The sequence below is a fragment of the Mustela nivalis genome (assembly GCF_964662115.1).
Source record: "Mustela nivalis genome assembly, chromosome: 7".
In the NCBI taxonomy this organism is placed as follows: Eukaryota; Metazoa; Chordata; class Mammalia; order Carnivora; family Mustelidae; genus Mustela; species Mustela nivalis.
The window spans coordinates 132,517,480-132,529,794 of record NC_139026.1 but is presented as its reverse complement, the minus strand read 5'-3'; the positions used below and the strand labels follow the sequence as shown (position 1 = coordinate 132,529,794).

The window sequence follows — 12,315 nt, the reverse complement described above, 5'->3', positions numbered from 1 at the left end:
GACCCAGTGTCTCTGCATCCGTGCCAGCATTCGGTGTTGTCAGTACTTATCCTCTTAACCATTCTGAAATGTGTGTGGTGGTATCTCACGGAGGTTTGAATCTGAATTTCCCAAAAGGCAAATGATGAACGTATTCTCCTCTGCTTATTTACTATCTGTATATCCTCTCCAGGGGAATGTCTCTTCCTGATTTTTTTGTCTATTCTCCAACTGGACTGTTTGACTTTTCGCTATTGAGTTTTGAGAGTTCTTTATATATTCTGCATACTAGTCCTTTGTTGGTTACGTGATTACAGAGATTGTTCTGCCAGACTGTGGCTTGTCTTCTCATCCTCTTAGCAGGGTCTTTTTTGGATGAGGCCCATTTTATCAACTGTTCCTTGTATGGATCATGCTTTGTGGGTCATGGCTAACAACTCTTCACAAAGCTCAAGGTCCTAAATAATACTTCTTGTTATTTAGATGGTTTCACAATTTTACATTTTCCGTTTAAGTCCGTGGTCTATTTCAAGTACATTTTTGCATAAGGTCCAAGACTTAGATTCAAGTCCTGGGTTTTGCCTGCAGATGTCCAATTACTCCAGCATGATTTGTTGGAAAAGCTATCTTTCCTCCGCTGAATTTTACAATTTGGTTAAAATCAGTTGGGTATCACTGTGTGGGTGTATTTCTGGGTTCTCTATTCCATTTCACTGACATATGTGTCTCTCCCTCTGCCAACCCCACACAGTCCTAATTAATGTAGCTTTACGGTAAGACTCGAAATCAGGTAACCTGATTCTTTCCTCTTTATCCTTCTTTGCCAAAACTGTTTTAGTTATTCTAGTTCCTTCACCTTTTTAGAATTACCTTAAAAAAAAATCTTGCTGTGGTTTTGACAAGAATTGTTTTAAACCAGTAAATCCATCTGGCGGACAAGTAACATCCTTACTTTGTTGAGCTTCTAAACTATGAAAGCAGTGTGTCTCTTCAATTATCAGGCCTTTGGTTTTCCTCATCAGCATGTTGGAATTTTCAGCACGCAGATTTCCAACATGCATGTTTTACTAGATTTATACCTAAATGTTTCATTTTCTCTGAAGCACTTGTAAGTGGTATTGTGTTTTCTATTTTGCGCCATTTGTTTGCTGTTAGAACACAGAAATGCAATGGATTTTGTGTGTTGATCTTCTATGTTCTGCCCTTGCTAAATCACTTATTACCTCTATGAGGTGGGTTTTGTGTTTGTTTTTGTTTTGCTGGTACATTCTTTGGGGTTTCCTAGTAGATAATGTCATCTAGAAAGAAAAACCATGTTCTTTCTCCTTTCTAAACAACGTGACTTTGGGGTATCTGTGTGGTATAGTCAGTTACGCATCTGACTCTTGGATTTCAGCTCAGGTCATGATCTCAGGGTCCTGGGACCAAGCCCTGCATCAGGCTCCATGGTCAGCACAAAGTCTGCTTGAGATTCTCTCTCTATATCCCTCTGCCCCTCCCACTCATGCTATTTCTTTCATTCTCTCTAAAGTAAGTAGAATTTAAAAAAAAAAAAAAAAAAAGGCATGGCTTTTTTTTTTTGTCTATGGCACTGACCAGAACTTCTGAAATTATGTTGCGTTAAGAGTGGTGAAATGGGACATTCTCATCTTGTTCCCAATATTAGAGGGAAAACACTCCACCTGCTGCCATTAAATATGACGTTAGTTGTAGGGTTTTTGTAGCTGCTCTTGGTGAGATAGTTCCCCTCGATGCCTAGTTTGCTGAGAGTTTCATTTTTTCAAATAATGAATGGGTACTAGATTTTTTTCAAATGCTTTTTAATGTGTCAAATGATGTCACCATATGATTTTTCTTCATTAGCCTATTGATAGGGTAGATTACACTGACTGAATCTCAAATATTTAAATGGCCTTGCATAGCTGAAATAATAAATCACTTGGTTTTGACATATTACTAACCTCATACATTGTTGGATTTGATTTTCTAATATTTTGTTGAGACTTTTGTGGGAAACACATATCCTGGTTCTTTCAGCCAGAGTTCTGTGAAGGCTAAATTCTCATTTTGTTTATTTCAAAATGTCTTCTTTGTGCCCACTCTTAAGTAATAATTTTGATGTTTAAAAAATATTGGTTAAAAGTGATTTCCCCCCTGGATTTTGAAGATATGATCTCACTGTTTTCTGCCTTCTGGACTTATAAAAGTATGCTGTTGTCAAGTTTTCTTTTCCTTTTAAGTAACCTGTCCTTTCTTGTTGTCTGCTTTAAAGATACTCTTTTGACATATGATGTTTTGAAGTTTCCCCACAGTGGGCCTAAGTGCGGATTTTTTTTTTCCCCTAAATCTTGCTTGGGATTTTGTGTCGTGTTTCAATTTTAAGGCTCTGGTCTATCTACAGTTTTAGAAAAATTACAATTTGTTACATCTTCTACTATCATCTTCCCCCAATTATTCCTAGTCTTGTCTTCTGGAACTCCTATTAGACACAGGTGGTCTTGATTGCCTTATGCTCTCTCTGAATTGCCCTTCAACGTTTTCTCTTTCTGTTTTTTTTTTTTTTTTTTAAATCTCTCCTCAGATTGTAAATTTCCCAAGATTTAAATTCTATTTGATTATTTCTCTCTTCAGTTGAATAACCTGCTTTAGGGATTTTGGTGGTCCTGAACATTTCTATGTAAATTTATAGGTTCAGCATAGTTGTCACTAGCATTGTTCCAGAAATACTCTATTTCTCTAGACACATTGCTGGATTGTACTTCCTTTGTCCCTTTTAAAGTGGAGCACAGCCTTGTGCTGACTTTCAACTGAAATATCACTGCTTGCAGAACCTTTGAGAGCCAGAGCAGGATGTGTCATTCTCCCTTTTCCTGTTTAGTGATTCACTGAAATGGAGCTTCTATCAACATGGTTCCCTAACTGGCTATGAGATCGACAGATAATTCTGCCACCCGGCACTGGACATGCAATTTGAGCAAGATAGAGACACTGGTTGTGGTAAGTGCCACTGAGATCTGGAGATTGTTTGTCACTGCAGCATTACATAGCCTATGCTGACTGATACACTTGGGGATTCCCCCCAGATGCAGCTATTACAAGTTCAGATTCCCTCTATGTGAGTGGTTCATAAGCAAGTTTTTTTCTTTCTCATCCAATGTTCAGGTCAGAAGGCAAATTTCTTTGTTGTTTTCCTGTGCTGCAAGGAAGTTTTTCTCCTACGCTCAACCCATTTTAGTAAATTTCCACCTATCTGAACCTCTAGCCTAGTTTTGCAGGGACCATTAGTCTATGTTTTTGTTCATTTCCTTGTTGCTGTATAAGTATCAGCGTTCTAGCCCAAATGCCTGCAACCGATACCCACTTCTGAAATATCTATGCTCACTGGCATTTCTACTTTGATATCCTTTTCCACTTCTGGAACCTAGGGACTTCCTTTGCTTTATTGCAAACTCAGCTATGTATTAATTTTCCATTGTTAATATATTTTATCTTTTGCTTCCATGTGTTTGTAGGAAGAAGGGGACTGTTGGCATTCTATGCTCCTTAACCTTTGCATATTGCTAGAAATCTCCCTAAGAATCTCCCTATAAACATAATTTCTACATGTTCTGGACTCTTTCTGAAACACTACCCGCATTCAACTTCACATCAGCTCATCAGCTCTCTTCCTGTTGGGATGCCTGGGTCACACCCTTAGAGCTGAGGAACAGAGTATTTGAAAGAGATAGATCCAGATAAATAATGGACTTGGAGGGGGAGATTAGACTTGAAGAGACTAATGTCTAACAATCAAATAGGGAGGGAACATCACAGATGGGGGGTAATTCCCCTGCAGGGGAATTCCAGAAACAATATAGACTACAGTGCAATTTAAAGTCACGTGACTCATGGAATGTTCCTCTGTCTTAAAAAAGAAGGAAATCCTGTCATTTGCAACAGCTCGGATGGATCTTGAAGACATTTTGGTAACTGAAATAAGCCAAACAGAGAAAAGACAAATACTGCATGGTATCCCTTATATATGGAATCTTAAAAAATAATTATAAAAAAAAAAAACACACAACCCAAATTCATAGAAACAGAATAGAAAGTTGTTTCCAAGGGTGGGGGAAATAGGGAAGGATTGGCAAAAAGTATGAATTTTCAGCTATAAGATATATAAGACCCGAAGATCCAATGTATAACATGGAGACCACAGTTAACAGTGCTGTGAGGGACTTCTGGGGGGGCGCTCAGTTGTTAAGCTTTTGCCTTCAGCTCAGATCATGATCCCAGGGTCCTGGGATCAAGCCCACATCAGGCTCTCTCCTCAGCCGGGCGGCCTGCTTCTCCTTCTCTCACTCCCCCCGCTGTGTTCCCTGTCTCTCTATATCTAATAAATACATAAAATCTTAAAAAAAAAAAAAGCATGTTGTGTAACTGAAATTAGCTAAGAGGGTAGAACTTAAATGTTCTCACACACACAGATGAAAAGATAAATAAGTGACGTGAAAAATGTATTAATTACCTAGTTGGGAGGAAGGAATTCTTCCACGATTTGTATGTATATCAAATTATGATACACACAGTAAATAATTTACAGTTTCATTTTTCAACTATGCCTTAATAAAGCTGAAAAAAGAAAAGAAAAAGCCATGTGATTGCTGCAAGCAGAGACTGTCGGAAATCAGCCAGCCTAAAATGGTATTACTGTCAAACAGCTCATGACCGAGTGAGGGAAATATACTGTGAAAGGACAATGGAGCGGGGGGGCATTTATTTTGGACTGGGGGAAAGCTGAGGTGATCCCTTTTATTAACTTTGTGGGCAAATAAAGTTAGAAGCTAATGAATCTCCGACAGGAAATGTTTTGATTTTCACCATTTTCATAGGAGGATTTCTTTTTTTTTCTTTTTTTCTTTTTATTATGTTATGGCAGTCACCGTACAATACATCATTAGTTTTTGATGTAGTTTTCCAAGACTCACTGTTTACATATAACACCCAGTGCTCCATGCAATCTGTGCCCTCCGTAATACCCACCACCGGGCTCAGCCATCCCTCCACCTTCCTCCCCTCCAAAATCCTCAGTTTGTTTCTCGGAGTCCAGTCTCTCATGGTTCGTCTCCCCCTCCGATTCCCGCCCCCCCACCCCTGCATTTTTCCCTTCCTTCTCCTAATGTCCTCCATGCTATTCCTTATGCTCCACAAGTAAGTGAAACCATACGATAAATGACTTTCTCTGCCTGACTTAATTTCACTCAGCATAATCTCCTCCAGTCCCGTCCACGTTGATACAAAAGTTGGGTATTCATCCTTTCTGATGGAGACATAATACTCCACAGTGTATATGGACCACATCTTCCTTATCCATTTGTCCGTTGAAGAGCATCTTGGTTCTTTCCATATTTGGCGACCGTGGCCATTGTTGCTATACACATTGGGGTACAGATGGCCCTTCTTTTCACTACATCTGTATCTTTGGGGTAAATACCCAGTAGTGCAATTGCAGGGTCATAAGGAAGCTCTATTTTTAATTTCTTAAGGAATCTGATCCACACTGTGGCTGCACCAACTTGCATTCCCACCAACAGTGTAAGAGGGTTCCCCTTTCTCCACATCCTCTCCAACACTTGTTGTTTACTGTCTCGTTGAATTAGGCCATTCTAACTGGCGTAAGGTGGTATCTCAATATGGTTTTAACGTAAGGATTTCAAAATGAAATCCATAATGTTCTACCTGAGAAAATGAAAGATGCAATTGACATTTCAATTTATTACACACCTTGCCATTATGAACATAGGCTAATTGACAGGGTACTTCCTATGTGCCGGCACCTCGTTAAGACCTGCATGGTCTCCACTGTTCTTTGCAACTATTGTACAGGGAGGTATTTATGGAACCGGCTCAGAGATGGAGTAACCTGCCCAAAGTCGCCTATCAGGTAAGTAACGGAGTCCGAGGAGGTGGTCCTAATTACTACATCAGCCACTTCTGTGACACTCAGTGTCCTTTTCTGAGGGGGACGACGCCACAGCTACAGCCTTGAATAGCACAGGACAGCACTGAATAGGGCAGACAGAAGGCACCACAGGGGTTCCAGCTCAGCTTTTAGAGGAGGAAGCGTGTTCAAGGCGGGGTATCTATTCCTCTGGTTACTGCCCTCATACTAGAGCCGTCCTTTTTTTTTTTCTTCAAAGAGCCCAACTTTTATTTATCACTCAAAGTTCATTTCAAAGGCTACTTTTCATTAAAACCTCCCACATTACCAAATACCTAATAGCATACCTTTCTATGCCTTTTTAGTCCAGTGTCATAGTTAAGTGTGTGGGCACTGGATACGGCCAGCAGGGTTCAAGTCCTGGCTTTGCTGCTCAGTGGATTAGACATGGCCTGGCCTAGAGTAAGTGCTGGTTGGCACAAGGTCAATGCCAAGCACGCTGTAGCTACGCTGATGGCATGTGCGTTCATGGTTTCTCATCCGTATGCCACCTCTATTAAACGCAAACTCTTGGATGGCAGGAAGCCACCTCATTCTAATTTCCAAACACCTGCAGAATGCCAATTCTTCTCACCACGTCCTCTGCCAACAGCTTCATCTCCCTAGATTGTTGCAAGACTTCTAACTGGTCTCCCATCTCTGCCCACGCCCCCTTTAGTCTGTTCCAAACCCAGGAGCCAGAATCCAATCTTTCCTACTGAAGAGAGGTCACTGATCCTAATTCTGCAATATGACTGTTTCCATTCTGATGTGGCCAGCATGGCCCAATCCTGACTGCTGTAAAAGGCTCATGTCATCCAGTCCCCACCGCCTTTCTGACCTCATTTCCTATTCCTCTGTTACTCTGCAACTCCAACCACAGTGGTCTCCTTGTTGTTTTGTGAAGGCTCCAGACATGCTCTTGCTCAGAGTCTGCGCACTGGCTGTTCCCTCTGCCTGGAACTCTCCTCCCCTGGATGTCTGCGAGGCTGACATCCTCACACACTCCAGGTCATGGCTCAAAGGCCATTTGCTCAGTGTTCGCCTCCCTGTCCATGCTTTAAAAGGCAGCCTCATACCTTGACCTCTTCGGTGCTCCTTGTACCCAGGCCCCCATTTTATTTTTCTCCGTGGCACTTACACCATCTACTACAAATTTTAATTGCTTACCATCTGCCTCCCCAACAGAACAAAAGCTCCAGAAGATCAGAGGCTTACAACTGTTCTGTTTGTTGATTGTGCCCAAGACTGCCTTAGTAGGAACTCAGTAAGGATTTGTTAAAAGAATGATTTTCTGTCCTCCTACCTAACATAGCACATGAGCCCTGTAGGTACTTAGTACATATTTGTTACACTGAATGCTTTTACAAAAGGCTCTTATGTTACTCGTCTTTTCTTAGGAAGGCAAATGGAAGCACAGGAGAGCACGTGACTCCAGAATCATGCAAAACCAACCCAACTGCTGAACCAAAGCATAAAGCATCTGTTCAAAGGAACTCACTTCCCCAGGAAAAACTTCAGCTGCATTGGCCTCATTCATTTGCTTCTGCCTTGTCAACACCATGAACAATATCAACATCCGGGGGCCAAATGACCATGGCCGGGGCTGAGGTCCCCTGGGTCAGACAAGGACAGGACATCGGCAAGGGAAAACCCTGAATTCCAGAAAGGGATGGGCATGTAAACAGGCATGAAGTTTTATGAAAACGTCAGCCGCCCTTTCATTTTTGAGTCTACCTAAGCATGTCAAATTGGGGGTAGGGTGGGGTGAGAGGGTAGATAAAGGTGGTCCAGGGACCAAATAGGGATCCAAAATAGGAATGGCACAGAGTAGAAGGTGAAGCAGAGCTAGTGAACAGATGTTCTCCAGCTCATGGTGGGAAGGATGCATATTCCCAGACCTCCCGTGAGGGCCCTGCTACTGATGTGTGCTGGGATTAAATATTCTAGTTTAAGGACGTTATCCAGGCCAGACGCATCAAGCCTCTGTATTTTCCCAACAAAATATAATAACTACTTTCCATCCTTTATTGAGGACTGATTAAAATGCCCTCATGTGGGGTTCCTGGGTGGCTCCAGCTGGTTCAGTGGCCAACTCTTGATCTCAGCTCAGGTGTTGATCTCAGGGTTGTGAGTTCAAGCCCCATATTGGGCTTTTATGCTGGGTGTGGAGCCTACTTAAAAGAAAATAATGCTCTCAGGTGGCACTATGCTGTCTAGATGCTTTCCACCTCTCCTCGGGCATCCCATGACCCTCATTCAGTGATCGACAGCAGCAGCAGCAGTAGCCCCTGGAGACTTACTTAGGGCTGCAAATCTGGGTGTCCTGTGCTAGAGCCACTGAATCAGAAACCCAAGTAGTAGAGCCAGAAATGGGTGCTTTCACAAGGTCACTGCTCATGTTGGAGAACCAGTGTCCTCAGTGAAAAGTGTCATGAGAAAGAAGGTAGCAGGATACACGGAGAAAGATCGGAGGGCAGGAGAGTGCTATCTTACTTGGCGGGGGCGGGGGGGTGCTCTCTGAAGAGTGCCATTTGAGCAGAAGTCTGAGCGGAGTGGGGAGCAGTCATGATGTGGGGGTGCTAGGACTGAGGAACTGGATCCAGGCAGAGAAAGTAGCATGGGCAGAGTCCCTAAGGAGAGAGGCTGGACCGCTGGGACTGCCAGGAGGCAACATGGCCGGCGTGTGTACAGTTTCCTGTGTGCACTCTGATTTATGCAGATTTTAAAGTCCTTACATGGCTACCATGTGTCTTTAGTTATACTGAAATTTCTTCAAATACAAGAACCAGATTTCATGTATTTTTTAAATAACTCACCATGGCACCTTTCACAGTGCCACAAACGGAAGAGATTCTTAATAAATGCATAAATACATAAATGGAGGAAAAAAAAAAACCTGGGAAGTGAGCAAAACTCGTGGCGGAGGGAATAAAAGGAAAGATTTATTTCCATCATGTTTAGAGTTAATATTACCGGGAAGACATGGAGCCAGAGATGCTGAAAGCCAATTAACACCTTAGAAAAATTCTGACAGTGAAAAGTTGGTGGGAACACCATTTTTAATGACATTCACCAAATTTTCAAGAACTCAAACTCAGGAGCTTTTCTTGATGGGATATAGTTAAATCAGTTGGATGTCAAACGACTTTCATTTCCTAAACTGGAGGATGGGGTTCGGGAGACGCCAAACAGAAAAGCAGTAACAGAAGCTGAATTGGTAACAAAGGTTTTTCAATTTCTCCTTACGATGCTGAGAAACCAAGTCAATGCACTGTGCAAAGGTTGAAGAGGCTAAAATGAAACGAAACTAAACTAAACAAGAAACCTAACAAACTTTATTGTCTTGTCTTGAAGAAACACTTAGGGTCTGTGGTAAATGCCATAGGGCTGACTGTCCCCTCAAATGAGAAAAAAAGTAGGAAGGAGAAGGGTGTCCTCAGCCCCTGTATGAGCTGCTAGGTGATCATCACAAAGTCCCACAGACTGGGGGGGCTTCACCACACAAGTTTATTTTCTCACAGTTCTGGAGGCTGAAGTCTGAGATCAAGGTCTTGCCAGACCTGTTACCTTCTGAGACTTCTCTCCTTGATTCGCAGATGGCGCCTTCTCCCTGTGCCTTTGCTAGGTCTTCCTCTATGTCTGTGCGCTTACCTCCTCTTCTTATACAGGGGAGGAAAGGGAACGATTCGGCCAACAATACCCCCTGGGAAAACGGTTCAGACTAATGAGAAGCTAGAGGTCATCGTCATCATAGTGGTGCCTCAGGGCTTGCTGGGCTGGCGGTCATTCTCCAAAGCAACTTCTGGATGGAGAGTGAGTCCTGGTGGTCCACACAGAACATCATCTCCAGACGTCAAGGCTGTTTAGCTGCAATTCCCATATCCCAGAGCTAACCTGATAAATCTGGACGGGAATTCACTAGCTCCTTCACCCAAGGAGACATAGGTCTACCTCGTAGCCGTGCAGAACAGGTACCTTCCTATGTTCTTATGCTCTACCTGAAATAGAAGCTGCCAAAAATCTGCTTCCAGATGTCAGTGGGCAGCCCTCTGGAGGCCATTGAGAGAATGACAGCACCAAGCATGGAGGTCTACTTACTTGGGTCTATGACAGAAAGCGGGCTTGCATGTTAATATTATTTTCATATTTCATAGAGTATTCTTTAAAGGCTGGTGCAAAAAAATGTGTGGGAATTCTTATAGAATTAGAAGAATGTAAAGGGTTATATTTTAAAGACAGCTTTTAAAGAACAATGAACTTGGCAAGAAACCTTCAAGTGTGCAATGAATCTTGCATTTACCAAAAAATAGCAAGACAGAGTCATCAGACTTTTACATCGAGTTCATGGCAAAGGAAAACAAAAGAGACGGATTAACTGAATCTTTCCTCCCAAACGTCATTCAGGCAACGTCTCTGAACATCTCATCTCTTATTCCAACCAAACCATAGCAAAGCACATCAGAATACATCGTCTGAATCCAGATACACCCAAACACATTCCTGGAGAGAGTACAGAGTAACAGCTCATATTATTAGGACACATTAAAAATCTGGAATTTTGTCTCCATGGAGTGATGGGAGAGATTCCTTCTCTAAGTCTCGTTGGTCATTCAAGCCTTCAACAATGACGTGCCCCTCAAATTTTCCTTTCTGCCTGCAGTTACCCATCCTGACAAGATAATGAGTAGTCAACCAGCCAATCACCTAAGAGCCAGGTCAACTATCAAGACTGTATCAGGGGTACCTGGGTGGCTCAGTGGCTCAAAGCCTCTGCCTTTGGCTCAGGTCATGATCTCAGGGTCCTGGGATCAAGCCCTGCTGGAGGCCAAGGCATGGTTGGAGTCAAGGATCAAACCAGGCCCTGACTTGTGTCTCCTTCAAAGTCTGGACACCTTGACAAGGTTAAGGACGGGAAAGTTGAGTAACACTGAGAAAAGGGTCTGTGCTATGTGTCGCGCGCGCTCGTATACGTTGACTTCCCACACACTCCCCCTACAGAAGGGAACAATGTGGTCAGGGTCATGAGTTCTTAGCTGGTCCTTGTTGTTTCTGTACCTCCCATAACCCACTCTCTGGTTGACTGTCTTGCTAATGGCTTTTGCCGAAAATACTGGCATCACGAGGTTTGCTTGTAGTTAATGTAAACTTGTTATAGAAACTTGTGATCATCTGACTAGGTAATGATGTATTACTCCTCCTATTCTGGTCTGCCTTATAAATGATTGTGAGATGTGGAATAAAATCGGCACAGTTGGACATCCTCCTCAGTGTCCCTCCTGCCCCCATCTCTTTGTCTCTTAATTTCTTTTCACCATCCTCTTAACCCTCACGTTTTCCTGGTCGATTTGTCACGCTGGCCGCGGCAAAGCCCCACATCAGGCTCTCTGCTCAGCAGCGGGCCTGCTTCCCTCTTTCTCTCTGTCTACTTGTGATCTCTGTCAAATAAATAAATAAAATCTTAAAAAAAAAAAAAAAGACTGTATCAACTCTCTCTGTGTATTACACTAGATCACCAGAAACCTACAGAGTCCAAGAAAATGTGTCTTCTAACAACATGGCTTCATACTGGGTCCTGGGATTTTGAATTTTTATGTAAAGGTGTCGCTATATGAAAAATCTTCTCCTGGAACACCTGGGTGGCTCATTTGGTTAAGCCACTGCCTTCAGCTCAGGTCATGATCCCAGAGTCCTGGAATCGAGTCCCGCATCCGGCTCCTTGCTCAGTGGGAAGCCTGCTTCTCCTTCTCTCTCTGCCTGCATTTGTTCTCTCTCTCTCTGACAAATAAATAAAATCTTAAAAAAAAAATAATAGAAAAACAACTACAAAAATAGAAAAACAACAATTCGGGGGCACCTGGGTGGCTCAGTGGGTTCAGCCTCTGCCTTCGGCTCAGGTCATGATCTCAGGGTCCTGGGATCGAGCCCTGCATCTGGCTCTCTGCTCAGCGAGGAGCCTGCTTCCCCCTCTCTCTCTCTGCTGGCCTCTCTGCCTACTTGTGATCTCTGCCTGTCAAATGAATAAATAAAAAATATTTAAAAAAAAAGAAAAAAGGAAAACAACAATTCGTAAAACAACTTATTAAATACAACTGTCTATTACATGATATGTTGTCAGTAACATTAAGATGCAGGAGTTCTCGGGCCGTAACGCCTTAGACTCTTCCTTCTCGTGAGCTGGTATAAACCTCTTTTTCAATAATGGAATCCATTTGACTCAATTACATTTCCCCTTTTATCTTCTTTTTTGTCTTGGCTGCAATTATGGCAATTATCCCCATCTTAATTTTTCTGGCACACATATTGTGCCCAACTGCTACTTGTGTTAATTCTTGTTTTAATGGTTCTTATATACTTTCATTGTCTCTGAATGAGCC

At 42.5% G+C, this 12,315-nt stretch overlaps 1 protein-coding gene across 19 annotated transcripts in view; it reads right to left on the bottom strand.

Moving 5' to 3' along the window:
- The window catches only part of KIAA1217, a 377,430-nt gene that overhangs the window by 119,718 nt on the left and 245,397 nt on the right, over window positions 1-12,315 (bottom strand). The window lies entirely within an intron of this gene.